The sequence below is a fragment of the Chiloscyllium punctatum genome, chromosome 26 (assembly GCF_047496795.1).
Source record: "Chiloscyllium punctatum isolate Juve2018m chromosome 26, sChiPun1.3, whole genome shotgun sequence".
Classification (NCBI taxonomy): domain Eukaryota; kingdom Metazoa; phylum Chordata; class Chondrichthyes; order Orectolobiformes; family Hemiscylliidae; genus Chiloscyllium; species Chiloscyllium punctatum.
Window position 1 is genome coordinate 42,769,766 of NC_092764.1, and position 13,325 is coordinate 42,783,090.

At 40.3% G+C, this 13,325-nt stretch overlaps 1 protein-coding gene across 3 annotated transcripts in view; it reads left to right on the top strand.

The window, feature by feature from the left end:
• Positions 1-13,325, top strand: part of phkb (phosphorylase kinase, beta) — a 288,598-nt gene that overhangs the window by 39,510 nt on the left and 235,763 nt on the right. The window lies entirely within an intron of this gene.

The following is a 13,325-nucleotide window of genomic DNA, read 5'->3' on the forward strand; positions in this document are numbered from 1 at the left end:
CTGCTCCTCCGCCCTTGAAGCCCACTCCTCCAATCGCCACCAGGACAGAACCCCACTGGTCCTCACCTACCACTCCACCAACCTCCAGATACATCATATCATCCTTCGTCATTTCTGCCACTTCCAAACAGTCCCCACCACCAAGGACATATTTCCCTCCCCTCCCCTATCAGCATTCCGAAAAGACCACTCGCTCCGCGACTCCCTCGTCAGGTCCACCAACCCAACCTCCACTCCTGGCACCTTCCCCTGCAACCGCAAAAAATGCAAAACTTGTGCCCACACCTCCCCCCTCACTTCCCTCCAAGGCCCCAAGGGATCCTTCCATATCCGTCACAAATTCACCTGCACCTCCACAAACATTATTTACTGCATCCGATGTGGCCTCCTATACATTGGGGAGACAGGCCGCCTACTTGCGGAACGTTTCAGAGAACACCTCTGGGACACCTGGACCAACCAACCCAACCGCCCCGTGGCGGAACACTTTAATTCCCCCTCCCACTCTGCCAAGGACATGCAGGTCCTTGGCCTCCTCTATTGCCAGACCATGGCAACACGACGCCTGGAGGAAGAGCGCCTCATCTTCTGCCTAGGAACCCTCCAACCACAAGGGATGAATGCAGATTTCTCCAGCTTCCTCATTTCCCCTCCCCCCACCTTATCTCAGTCCCAACCCTCAGACTCAGCATCGCCTTCTTGACCTGCAATCATCTTCCCGACCTCTCCGCCCCCACCCCTCTCCGGCCTATCACCCTCACCTTAACCTCCTTCCACCTATTGCATTCCCAACGTCCCTCCTCCCTACCTTTTATCTTAGCCTGCTTGGCACACCTTCCTTATTCCTGAAGAAGGGCTTATGCCCAAAACATCGATTCTCCCGCTCCTTGGATGCTGCCTGACCTGCTACGCTTTTCCAGCAACACATTTTTCAGCTCTGATCTCCAGCATCTACAGTCCTCACTTTCTCCATTTCTAGCAGCACAACATTGGTCTAAACTTTGCAATGATGAATTTTGTGCTTGTGATGGTATCAAAAGAACTAGAACTCTTTGCAGTGTAGGAGATAATTTGACCCAGCATTTGTATGCCAACTCTTTCCACTCAACCTAATTCCACTTTCCTCCTCGTTCAAGAAACACTAAGTTGGTACACAGGCAACAACTAGGAAGGAAAATTTTGTGTTGGTCTTTTGTGCAACTAGAATGAAGCACACTAATAAGGAATCTTCCTCCTAAATATTGAGACCACACCTGGAGAACTTTGTGCAGTTTTGATCTTTATATTTAAAGAAGGATGTATTTGAATTGAAGTTGATATGGTGATGGTTCACTAGGTTTGTTTCTGGGATGGGAGGGTTTCCTAAAATGAGAAGCTGAGGACGTTTGGCCTACACTCTGGAAGTTAGAAGAATAAGAAGTGATCCCGTTGAACCACAAAAGATTCTGAATATATGCAAATACGGAAATGGAGTTGAGTCTGAGGATTGTCCATAATGATTTTGAATGAAGGCATGGTATTGTCTACTTTTCCAACTTAAATGCTTATGTTCTTTTCTGATCGTTCTGTACGTTTGAACACTTTACTTAAAAATTGACTCTGTGCCTTAAGCATGACAAGTATTCTGTGCTTCACTTAAATAAATTTCTTCAAAAGTCTTTCCTTGCACTCTGATATTTTAAATTAATAACTAATTGTTTTTGACACTTCATAACCAGAAGAACGTATTTCTTTATACACAGCAAGCTCTTATTTTAAAATTGTTTATCAAAATCTTCTCTTAGCCTTTTCTATTTCAATGAAGAAAAAAATCTCATGCCTGAGCTCAACCCTTGACATTATTCTGGTGAATTTATGCTGTATTATTTGAATGACTTCAAAGTATTTTTCATAACAGAGCTGTTAATGCACATAGTGATTTAAATCATCGAATCAATGTTTAGTACAAATTCATCCTTTATTCTGTACCATTGTTCTGAATACTTCTATTTAGCACATAAGATTCCACATTGTTTTTGAACGCCAAGTAGCTCTGTTCACTAGTCAATATCCAATAATGTCTTTTCATTATTCATATACTCCCTTTTTCCCGAGTCATATTAAATTGCATCTTCTGCCTCATTGCACAGCCAATAACCTGCCTATGTCTTACTGTTGGGCCCCTGTGACTCATATCTTTTAAGTTCTGCTAATTAATACTGCTGGGTGATATTGAAACAAAGAAAAGGAAATGAAATATAAATGATGAAAATTCAGTTTCCTGCTCTGTTCTAACATTATAGTGTAGATTATCACAACATATTGTGAAAAAAACAACTGTTGGAAGCTTCAAACCAAAAGGTAAATGGTACAGTCATCAGATCACATAGTAAACTTAGCTTTACATTTAACCTCAAAATAGTTGATCATTTATTACATAATCTTAAGTGTAACTTGACTGAGAATCTCTGATCAGGATCAGCCACCCCCAATAACAACGGCCCCGACCACCTCCCTGACCATCCAACTAACCCCTCTCAATTTTCACTTGCTGACAACCCTCATTCCCCACCAAGCAGATCCAACTATTCCCTGCCAATTTAGGTGGCTACCCACCCACCTGACTCCTATTTCTCCTCCACACCACCACCACCACCACACCCCCCCCCGCCCCCAACTACCCACTTCTTCTCACCAACCGGACATGACTGGCTCTTACCACAACCAAACGCACCTCACCCCCACATCTCTGAGCCACCTGACCCCTCTGATTCGTCTCGTCCCCATCACAATTTCTGTCTCCCTCCCCAATTCACCTTGGCCCCTCAATTCATATCCCCCCTCAACCAACTGATCCATCTCACCCTGCAACCATTATGCCCACCTACTCACCTCACCAACTTATCTATCTTTGAACCATTAAGTCAACTATTCAGTAACCCATGTTCAGTTATTAAAAGTCATGAAACCTTTAAATAATTACTTGACTATGGTAGCAAGTTGCAAATAAACCAAGTCCCATGGTAATGGAATCTCTCTGCTTTGCAGTAGTCAAGGCACAGGCTATGAATGTAAATGGCTGTGTGCTGTACATATTAGCTTAGTTGAACTTAATATCCTCAAGAAAATGGAATCAAAGAATATCACTTGTACTTTTAGATAATGCAATAACTTTAGAGTGTGCAACTGGGATGTTTACTATTGTCCAATGTCACATGTTTTTACTTATGATAAAGGGCTTTTGAAAAAGGGGAATGTTTTCTTATCATGGTTGAGGTGATGTCCCTTTAAGACATCACAGTGCAGTTGAGCCTTGAATCCAGAAACCACAAGTTCTCTGTACTACAGCATACAAGACACAAGCTATGTCTGAAATTGGTCTGTACTGTGTAAATTGGTTTAGCTAAATAAACCAACCAGAGATCTGAAGTAATGAGAATACACAAATCACATTTGTGTTACATTTAGGTTGCGCAGACTATTATTACACTCCTTTTTAGGACAATAGTGTATATTCTCCTTCCACTGACTCTCTTAAACTCAGTAGGTATGCCCTGTGATATATCCAGAGGCTGACACTGCCCATTTCTGCTTCAGCACTGATTGGAAAATCCCAGAAGCAATTGGGATTCTTCAGAACTTTCTGAAGTCTTACCAGATTGGAAACGTTAACTCTGTTTCTCTCCCCACAGATGCTGCCAGATTTGCTGAGTTTCTGCAACATTCTGTGTTTGTTGTTGAACAACATTCTGTGTTTTGTTGGGACTTGAGCATTGTTTAATTGGTTCTCCAGTACACATTTTGATTAATTTGGCCAACTTCACCTTTGAATATTTCGCAGCAAAAACGGTTTAACTTAAATTCTAAAATATAAAATTCATTTCAAGGTGACTTCCGAGACTGATAACTCTCTGAAGCAAATTTGACCATATGACCTCTTGTACCACTGTCCCACAAAGATCCCACCAATATTAGACTGGTGTGATCAGGTGCTTGGCCTCATAGGATATTTTAGATGGTCTATTTTGGTATCCTTAGCACGTTTCTAGGCAACAAGGGATTCTAGTGTTGTAAAAATGTCACTGAACCATCATTTTGTGCCTTATAATTAGGTGTGAAAAAGTTTAGATCTATAAATGGTTTGGAACTTAATCAGTTGAGCAAGCCTACAAGATTGGTCATTGTAATTATCAATTAGTATACATTACATAACTTTTTTGTACTTGTATTTGTTTCAGAGCATACTTAAACAAAAGCTCTACTTCCTACTGTTAGGATCTCTGTTGAAACTAATAACTTTTCTTAAAAGAAAGCTGAAACCCAGTTATTTATTGAAATAAAGAAGGCATAATAATCCACAGCTTACTAAAAAAATGCACTATAATAAAGAGGGAGGGATTGGAAAGTGGAAAGAACAAGAAGTGTTAAAATTGAAAATGATATATATAAATAGAAAGGATTAGCCACTATGAGCTTTGGCATCTTGGAGGGTGAAACTAAGGAATTTGTAATGGAAAAGGAGGAAATGGTGAAGACTTTGAACAAGTATTTCTTGTACGAGATACAAAATGCATTTCAAGAATAGTTGAAAATCGAGGCAAAGAATGAGCAGCTTAAAGTAAGCTATATCACTACAGCATTCAAAGTATGGCATAGTAGCAGGAGTAGGTCAAACTCTCCTTCAAACCTGTTGGCCTCAAATCCACTTTACTGCCTCCTGCCATACCCTTAACCACCTTGTTTATTAAAAATATTCAAGGATTATTCATCCATAGCCCTTGGGGGAAGAGAATTCCACGGCTTAAGAGCATAGGGACAGGAGTAGGCCATTCAGCCCCTCAAGCCTGTTCCACCATTCATTGAGATCATGGCTAATATGTGGCCTAATTTCATAAACCTGACTTTAGCCCATACCCATTGATACCTTTGCTTTACAAAAATTAATACATCTTAAGTTTAGCATTAATAACTGATCCGACAACTACTATTACTTGTAGAAGAGACTTCTAAACATCTACTGTCCTTTTTGTGTAGAAATGTTTGCATTTCTCCTGAATGAGCTGAAAATGTGTTGCTGGAAAAGCGCAGCAGGTCAGGCAGCATCCAAGGAGCAGGAGAATTGACGTTTCGGGCATAAGCTCTGATCTCCAGCATCTACAGTCCTCACTTTCTCCTCGAAGATTTCTCCTGAATGGCCTGGCCTTAATTATATGACTATGCCACCAAGTTCTAGAATCCCCAGCCAATGTAAATAGATTAGCTATACTGTTTTTTTTCCTGTTAATATCTGAAGGCTTTGATAAAATCATCCCTTAATCTAAATTCTAAAGAAAACAGGCCTAATTTGTATAATCTCTCATGTGTCTCTGAGTGAAAAAAAATCTCATTATCCATATCCTGAATTGTACAGGTGTTGCTATAAGTGCATAACTGGAGCAAGGTGCCTTTGGAGTGGTGGGGTACTGACAGCAAGAAAGCAGTGTCCCTGTTTTAACTACCACCTTGGCCTGGCAGTGCCAGAAGATAAACTGAAAGTCTCTTGGGATGAGCGAGAGCTATGCTTTTCCTGCACTTGCTTCTCTCTTAATCAAAGCTGTTTCTGCAATCCATCTCTTCCATGCTTTGTCTTCAGTCTTCACCAAACACGGACTTCCTCTCTCCTGACTTTGCTGTTCCCCCATTCAGAGTCCTATGTCTTTATTTTCCAAATCTTCAATTCCCAGGGGAATTCATCTCCTACTACCCATATCTGGAAGCAACATGTTTCAGCACAAGAACAAATGGTCTTCAGTATTGAACACAGTTTGAAGTTTACCCAAGTTTAGCGTAGCTCCAACAGCACAGACAGTTGTGCCACATAGTGACCTATAAGTTGTTTGTGATCCTTTTAAATACTGCTGATGGCTGCAGTGGGGAATGGAGAGGGCCCTTCATTTTGTTTCCTACAATTGAGCTGAATGTAGAATGGCGAAGTGCCTTGCTAGCATCACATTGGTGATGCTCACTGATCTGCACCATGATCTTCCTTTTCAGTGCTGGTGGTCATTTGTTCACACAAGCAATTTGCTTTATCAAGCTGGCATCCTGTGCACCTCCTGCAGAAGTTCCATTTTCATTGGATAGCTGCTTTCCTCGTGTGGAGCAATGAGTTCCTCACAGCACATTTTATCCCCACAGTGATTTATATTTTCATTGTAATTTTTTGCCAATTCAACAATTGGTTTGGGTGTATGGGGGGGGGGGGCGGAGCCTGTGAACAACAGTATAACAAGCTGTCCTGCTATTTCTTCCTAGTGATGGAATCCATATTTTTAAAACTTTTTATGTTAAGACAAATCTTAATTGAAAAGGGAACCTCAACAGGGAGACTGAGAAAAAGGAAACTAAGACGAAAGCAGAGATTGGAAACCAAAACATCTGGAAATCTGAAACTGGTTGAAAGCATCGCAAAGGACACAGAGACATCAGAGCGCAGATGATGATGCCAGTGGTGCAGTACAGGCCTGAGGTCAAATATATTTTTTTCAAGGACTCAAGATTTCTTGAGAGCTACATTTTGATTTTTTTTGAAGCAATGCTTTTAGGTCTCCTGTTTCATTCCCACTAATACCTTTTATTGCGTGGATGCAATCACATAGTAATTTACCTTATGCGTTGACATTTGGTTTCTTTACTTGCACAGAAGCAGAATTACAAGAAATCATCAGTATTCTCAAAGTTCAATACCACTTTATCAAACTTAAAACCACAACACATGTGAAAACATTGATTTCTTAGACAACAGAGTATTTAAATTGGCACAAGATAGTCAGCATAAATTAGCAACAAATCTGACACACATAACTATACACAAAAAGCCAGCATCGTAAACACAATCTCAGCAGACCAATGAGTTTACAGTTCAATAATTATACGTTTGTCTCTAACAGTGTCCCTGCACCTCAAATAATTCAGACACTTTGAAGTTTGATGCAAAATTATAAATTTTATGATATAAAATTAAGTTACATTCTTCAACTTTTTCATGCAGAGGGTGGTACATGTATGGAATGAGCTGCCAGAGGATGTGGTGGAGGCTAATATAATTGCAACATTTAAGAGGAATTTGGATGGGTATATGAATAGGAAGGATATGGGCCAGGTGCTGGCAGGTGGGACTAGATTGGGTTGGGAGATCTGGTTGGCATGGACAGGTTGGACCGAAGGGTCTGTTTTCACGCTGCACATCTCTATCACTCTGTGACTCTTAATATGAAGGTAAAGTCATCATAGCCCAGAGGACAATGTGTCTGCTGTCTCATTCGCGAGAGATGACTGGTGGTGGTTTACCCTGAGTGTCACCACAAGCGAGGGGAGAATTTGCAAACGAGCATCCTCGATGGTAACCTCAGTCGGTGCGGGAAATGAACTCATGCTATTGGCATTCCTCTGCATTACAAGCAAGCCATTCAGCCAATTGAGGTTTTTGACCCCCACAATTAACATGCGCATTTCATTTTTGCCCCGTAATGCAGCTGGTGAACTTCTGTGGCTTTAAGCTAGATACTCCATATTCATTTGTAAGGAATTTATTACCTAAATAACTTCAAGTTTTCTTGGATCCCAGTTAGCTGAGTATTCACTCATTTAAAGCTCTAAAACTCTGTCCTCCCTTTTTCAGACTGTCTCTCTCTCTCTCTCTCTCTCCTTTTGCTTCAATTTGCATTTCCCTTTGGAGCTTCTTTATCCATTTTTAGCACCCCCTCTCTCTTTTGAACCCTTGCCCAATTTTCACAATGTCTCAGTGTGCATTAAATTGTCCTTCAGTAAATTAAATTATGCTTGAATGTGAAATGTAGTTGCTGAAATCTCAGTGCAAGAGCAAACTTCCAAACGATGTAAAGATTTGTGAGATTAAGATGACTGGATCTTGTGAGAAGTGTTAATGACTGCTATTTCATAATTCTTTCACAGTTCCACCAATTCAAAGTGGTCTAGAAGCATTTGCATGTCACCACAGATGATTAAAAGAGCCACAATTTTCTGGCCTATAATTCTGTGGGGATGTTACTGCTTTAGGGCATACTGTGTACATGAGGCCTTCTCACAAAATAATTCAGACCTATTTGTTTTCAAACTTTTGCCTTTGGCCACTGTCAAACCAGAATCATGCAGTTGAATACATATTATCCATTATTCAAAAGTACCACAATGTTTAATTTAAGTCAATGACTGGCAAGTGGACATGGTTTATCCACTCCTAATGTGACTCCTGTCTCTTGTTCAGAGTCCAAACACATGCACGTCTACCATACAATAGTCGTTACACTTTTTTATGTTGTTCCTTGTGGCATGTTATAAATGTTCTCGAGCAATATTCCGCTGTTTGAACCATTCTGAAGGAGCCATTGAGTGAATATCAAGATTGATAGTAGCAAAGCTGTGTGTTGTAAAACCCTTCCAGTGTGAGGGATCATGCTTTGCTCCTGGATAGGGGGAAAGATAAGTTAATCAGCCCCTATCTGCGTACCCTTGACAGTATCGGTGATACTAGCAACCCTATCTGTACTTCCCCATTCACTAGTCATCCCAACAAATGTTAAAACATACAGATTTGCTCATCAACCTTCAGTTACTTTTCTGTTTGCTGTACACAGTCTCCTGCAAGAGAAGAAGGTGGCGCCAGTTAGTGTCTTATACTTTGTTTGGTTGAACAGGTCATTATCATTGAATAGTTACTAATATAAGAAAATGTGCATTGTCAGAGTGTGACTTGCAATAGCGAATTTTGTTGAGGCCGAGGCAAAGCATTTGGATTTTTGGACTGAGTTCCCTATCGAGATTATTGGTACTGAATTGATGAATTGAGCAGTGGTTGGAGTTTGTAGTAGGATATGCAATTGGAGAAAGAGCTCACTCACTATGGCAAATTGTGATAACTAAAATCTTTCTGCACAGTATTCAGATTCTTGGAGCAACATGTAATACTTCTAACGTTAACATCAAGGTTAATAATTTACAATTTCTGGATGGTGTCCTTTTCCACAACAGATAGAAGATATTTGTCTGTGAGAGCATTAAGATACAGGAGTAAAATTAGGCCATTTGTCCAACTAAGTCAACTCTGCCATTCGATCATGGTTGATATGTTTCTCAATTCCAGTCTCCTGCCTTCTCCCCATATCGTCTGATCGGCTTACTAATCAAGAACCTTTCTATCTCAGTCTTAAATTCACCCAATTACTTGACCTTGCCAGCCTTCTGTGGCAATGAGTTCCACCCCCTGGCTAAAGAAGTTCATCTATTCTCAGTTATAAGGGTTGTTCTTTCACTCTGAGGCTGTGCCCTTGGGTCCTCATCTTCTTCCTACTCGTGGAAACATCATCTCCATGTCCATTCTATCCAGGATTCTCAGTGTTCTGTAAGTTTCAATGAGATCTATACTCATCCTTCTACACTCCACTGAGTACAGATATATGGTCCTCAACTGCTCCTCATGTGACAAGCCCTTCATTCCCAGGAAAATTGTTGTAAACCTCCTCTGGACCCCATCCAAGGCCAACGTATCCTTCCTTAGATATGGAATCTAAACTGTTCACAATATTTCAAATGTGGTCTGACCAGAGCCTTATGCAGCCTCAGCAGTGCATTTTTGCTCTTGTCTAGTCGTTGTGAGATGAATATAATGTTGCATTTGCCCTCCTAACTGTCAACTGCACCTGCATGTTAATCTGAAGAGAATCCAGAACTAGGACTCTGGAGTCCCTTTTTGCTTTTGATTTCCAAAGCTTTCCCCATTTCGAAAATACCCCTCTAATTTTCCTACCAAAGTGCATAACTGCATACTTTCCAACATTGTATGTATCCTGCTACTACTTTGCTCACTCTCCTGGCTATCCAAATCCTTCTGCAGCCTCCCAACTCTACCTGTCTCTCCACATATTAGTGTCATCTGCAAACTTAGCAACAATGCCCTCTGTTCCTTGGTCCAGTTCATCTATTACAATTCTTCTACTATTACCACTAATACAATCTGAAAACTTTGCATGTTCAGCCAATCCTCAAAGTATTACAGCACAGATTCTGTTTCCAACTGGCACCTGCCACTTCTTGCAGCCACGATGCTTCTATACTTTGAGGTGCAGGCTTCCTTCAGTTTTGTTAACTGCTCATAATATTAAGTTTCCTGATGTGTGTAATCAACGGACACTGTGGGCAGGGTTTAGCTGTATGCAACAATTGTCTTAAGCATTGGACAGCGTAATTTTCCCATGCTGCCTGCATCACACTGAACAGATGCAGGTTAATCCCATTCCGTTATCATTTTAGAGATTTAGGTAATTCAACTTCCACAACTTGATTGTAGCTCATTTGAACTCTGAAAAGAAGTGTAAAGGCTGAGAAATTTTGTGCACTCCTTGAGTAAAATGTGAATAATAATAGTGGTGGAAAGCCATCTTCAATGTCTTTGTTTATGTCGATAAATAATGCAAAAACATAGTGGTAGATTCCTAGGAGCTAATACTCCACTAAGTTATCATTTGGAAAGATGAAACAAAGGAAGGAAGAAAATTAAAATTTAAGAAATTTTAATTCCTTATTAGCACATTGTACTATTTCTTGAAGTTTTGCTCACTTTTTTTTCCACCTTGCTTTATATTGTGAAATCAACTCTGAGTATTTTCCAGACATATTGGTCAAAGGCTAGAGTGCTGAGATCCCTGCTGTTTGTAATAAATATAAATGATTTGGAGGAGAATGTAGCTGGTCTGATTAGTAAATTTGTCAACAACACAAAGATTATGGGAGTTTTGGATAGTGAGGAGGATTGTCAGAGAGTGTAACAGGATATAGATAGGCTGGTGATTTGGGTGGACAATTGGCAGATGGAGTTTAATCCGAACAAATTCAATGAAGGAGGGAGGTATACAGTAAATGGCACAACCCTTTAGAAGAGTTAACACGCAGAGGGATCTCGGTGTTCAGGTCTACAGTTCCCTGAAGGAGTCAAAACAAATGAATAAAGTGGTCAAGAAGACGTATGGCATGCTTGCTTTCATCAGTTGGGGCTTAGAGTTTAAAAATTGGCAAGTCATATTAAAGCTGTATAGAACTTTAATTAGGGCAAATTCGGAATATTGTGTACATTTCTGGTCACCTCACTACCAGAAGGATGTGGAGGCTTTTGAGAGGGTACAGAACCAGTTTCCAGGATGTTGCCTGGTTTGAAGAGTATTACCGATGAGAAGAGATTGGACAGATTTGATTTGTTTTCACTTGAATGTTGAAAGATGAGGAACGACCTGATAACTGTTTAAAAATTACGTGAGGCATGGATAGTTGGAGTTGTCTTCTCATGGTAGAAATGTCGATTATAAGGGAGCATCGGTTCAAGGTGAAAAGTGGCATGTTTAATGGAGATGTGAAAAGCAAACATTTTTCACAGAGGGTGGTAAGTGCGAAGAATATGCTGCCAGAGGAGGTGGTGGAGGCAAATACAGAAGCAATGTTTAAGAAGCATGTTGACAGATACATGCATAATAATGGAAATAAAAGATACAGATTGTGAAGAGGTAAAAGATTTTTAGTTTAGGCATCATGCGCTGGCACAGTCGTGGAGGGTTGAAGGGCCTGTTCCTGTACTGTTCTTTGTTGTCTAAGAGTGTTCAGATTTGTCGTTTTGTCAGTTAGTGCGTTCAAACCATTGCCTGTGATTTTACTCCAGTGTGTCGTCTATTTGAGAGTGAGAAAATAAGTCTCTGTCAGATCATTCTATGGCTCAGTGAGTTTTTTTTCCTTTTTGTTCTTTTTTTCTAACTGCGGTAGTGCTTATATTTTCCCCAGCACCCATGTTGTGTATATGCAGGTGTGAGACACAGTGAAAGACAACAGGTGTACAAATCTTTATTCAATTTCCACCACCAGGAAGAATGGAAACACCCAAATGGCCGGTGATGGCTCAGTGAGTTTATTTGGTGAATGACTGATTTGCAATTTGCTAATGTCATTGGTTGTGTTTGATTCCCAATCTGTGCTAAATTAGCTAATCTCAGTTAAGATTGAAGTTGGGGTATTAGTTTTTGGGGGTTGGGTAGTGTAGCAGCAACCAGAGCTACTGCTCCTCATTTTCATCCTGACATCACTTCTGGAAATTGGCTAAAAATGGTGTAACTCTGGTAAACCTTTGCTGTACGTACTCTAGGTCTTTAATGACAGCAGAAAGTCCTTGGGAAAAGACCACATTTGCTCCTCCTTACCCAGTCTATTGAAATGCTGACAGATAAGTATCTAAACATGTAGACTGGTGCAGCAAAGTGATTACTTGCTCGGCTATAAGCAGTGATTTTCTGAATACACAAGTGAGCCAGCTTTACACCATGGGGTCAGGTTAGCTTGTACTAGATGTGCAGTGATCCTGATGCTGCTGTCTTGGGAGTTCATTATATGACTGTCCTAATGTCATCCCTATAATCTCAAAACGTTTCTATGAACTAGTTAAATCCCTGTTTTTTTTTCAGAGTAAACAATTGTTTCAGAGCAAATCTGACAGGTTTACCTTCTGAATGTGTAAGACTTACACCTCATGAGCTTAATTAAGTTATTCGTCATTATCTATCTGCAATTACTCTGATTGCTACTGAGGTAGAGCTTCTGTATATCTAGAACTGCTTTCAAGGAATAGTCTGCGTAAAGGAAATGCAGCTGTTCACGAGCATTTGTTTAATTATCGTCCAAACATTCCGACATAAATTCAACTGCTTTTTCTTCAATGAAACAGATTGTCAGAGTATGCAATGATTTCAGCATTTCTGTTCTGTTATTAATTGTTCTAAGTAATGTACTTCCGTTTTAATTATTTTTCCAATTCTTGGTTTTGTTTGGAATTCTCAATTTGTTACCTTATGGTCTTCAGAGAAGCTGTCTAATATGAATGCTACTGCTATTCTATGTCTTGCAATCTATTATCTTACTGGGCTTGAAGTAAACGTAGGGTCTAGATTAGAGTGGTGCTGGAAAAGCACAGCAGGTCAGGCAGCATCCAAGGATCAGGAAAATCGAAGTTTCGGGCAAAAGCCCTTCATCAGGAAGGGCTCCTGATGAAGGGCTTTTGCCTGAAATGTCGATTTTCCTGCTCCTCGGATGCTGCCTGACCTGCTGTGCTTTTCCAGCACCACTCTATTCTAGACTCTGGTTTCCAGCATCTGCAGTCCTTGTTTTTACCTAGTTGAAGTAAATGTAGTAATGAGTTTTTAACTGAAATGTTAACTCATTAAGAGGAATAATCGTGATATGATTTACAGGTACCTGTGTTGGATGGGGTGTACAAAGTTTAAAAATCACACAATAACAGGTTATAGTCATTAGTT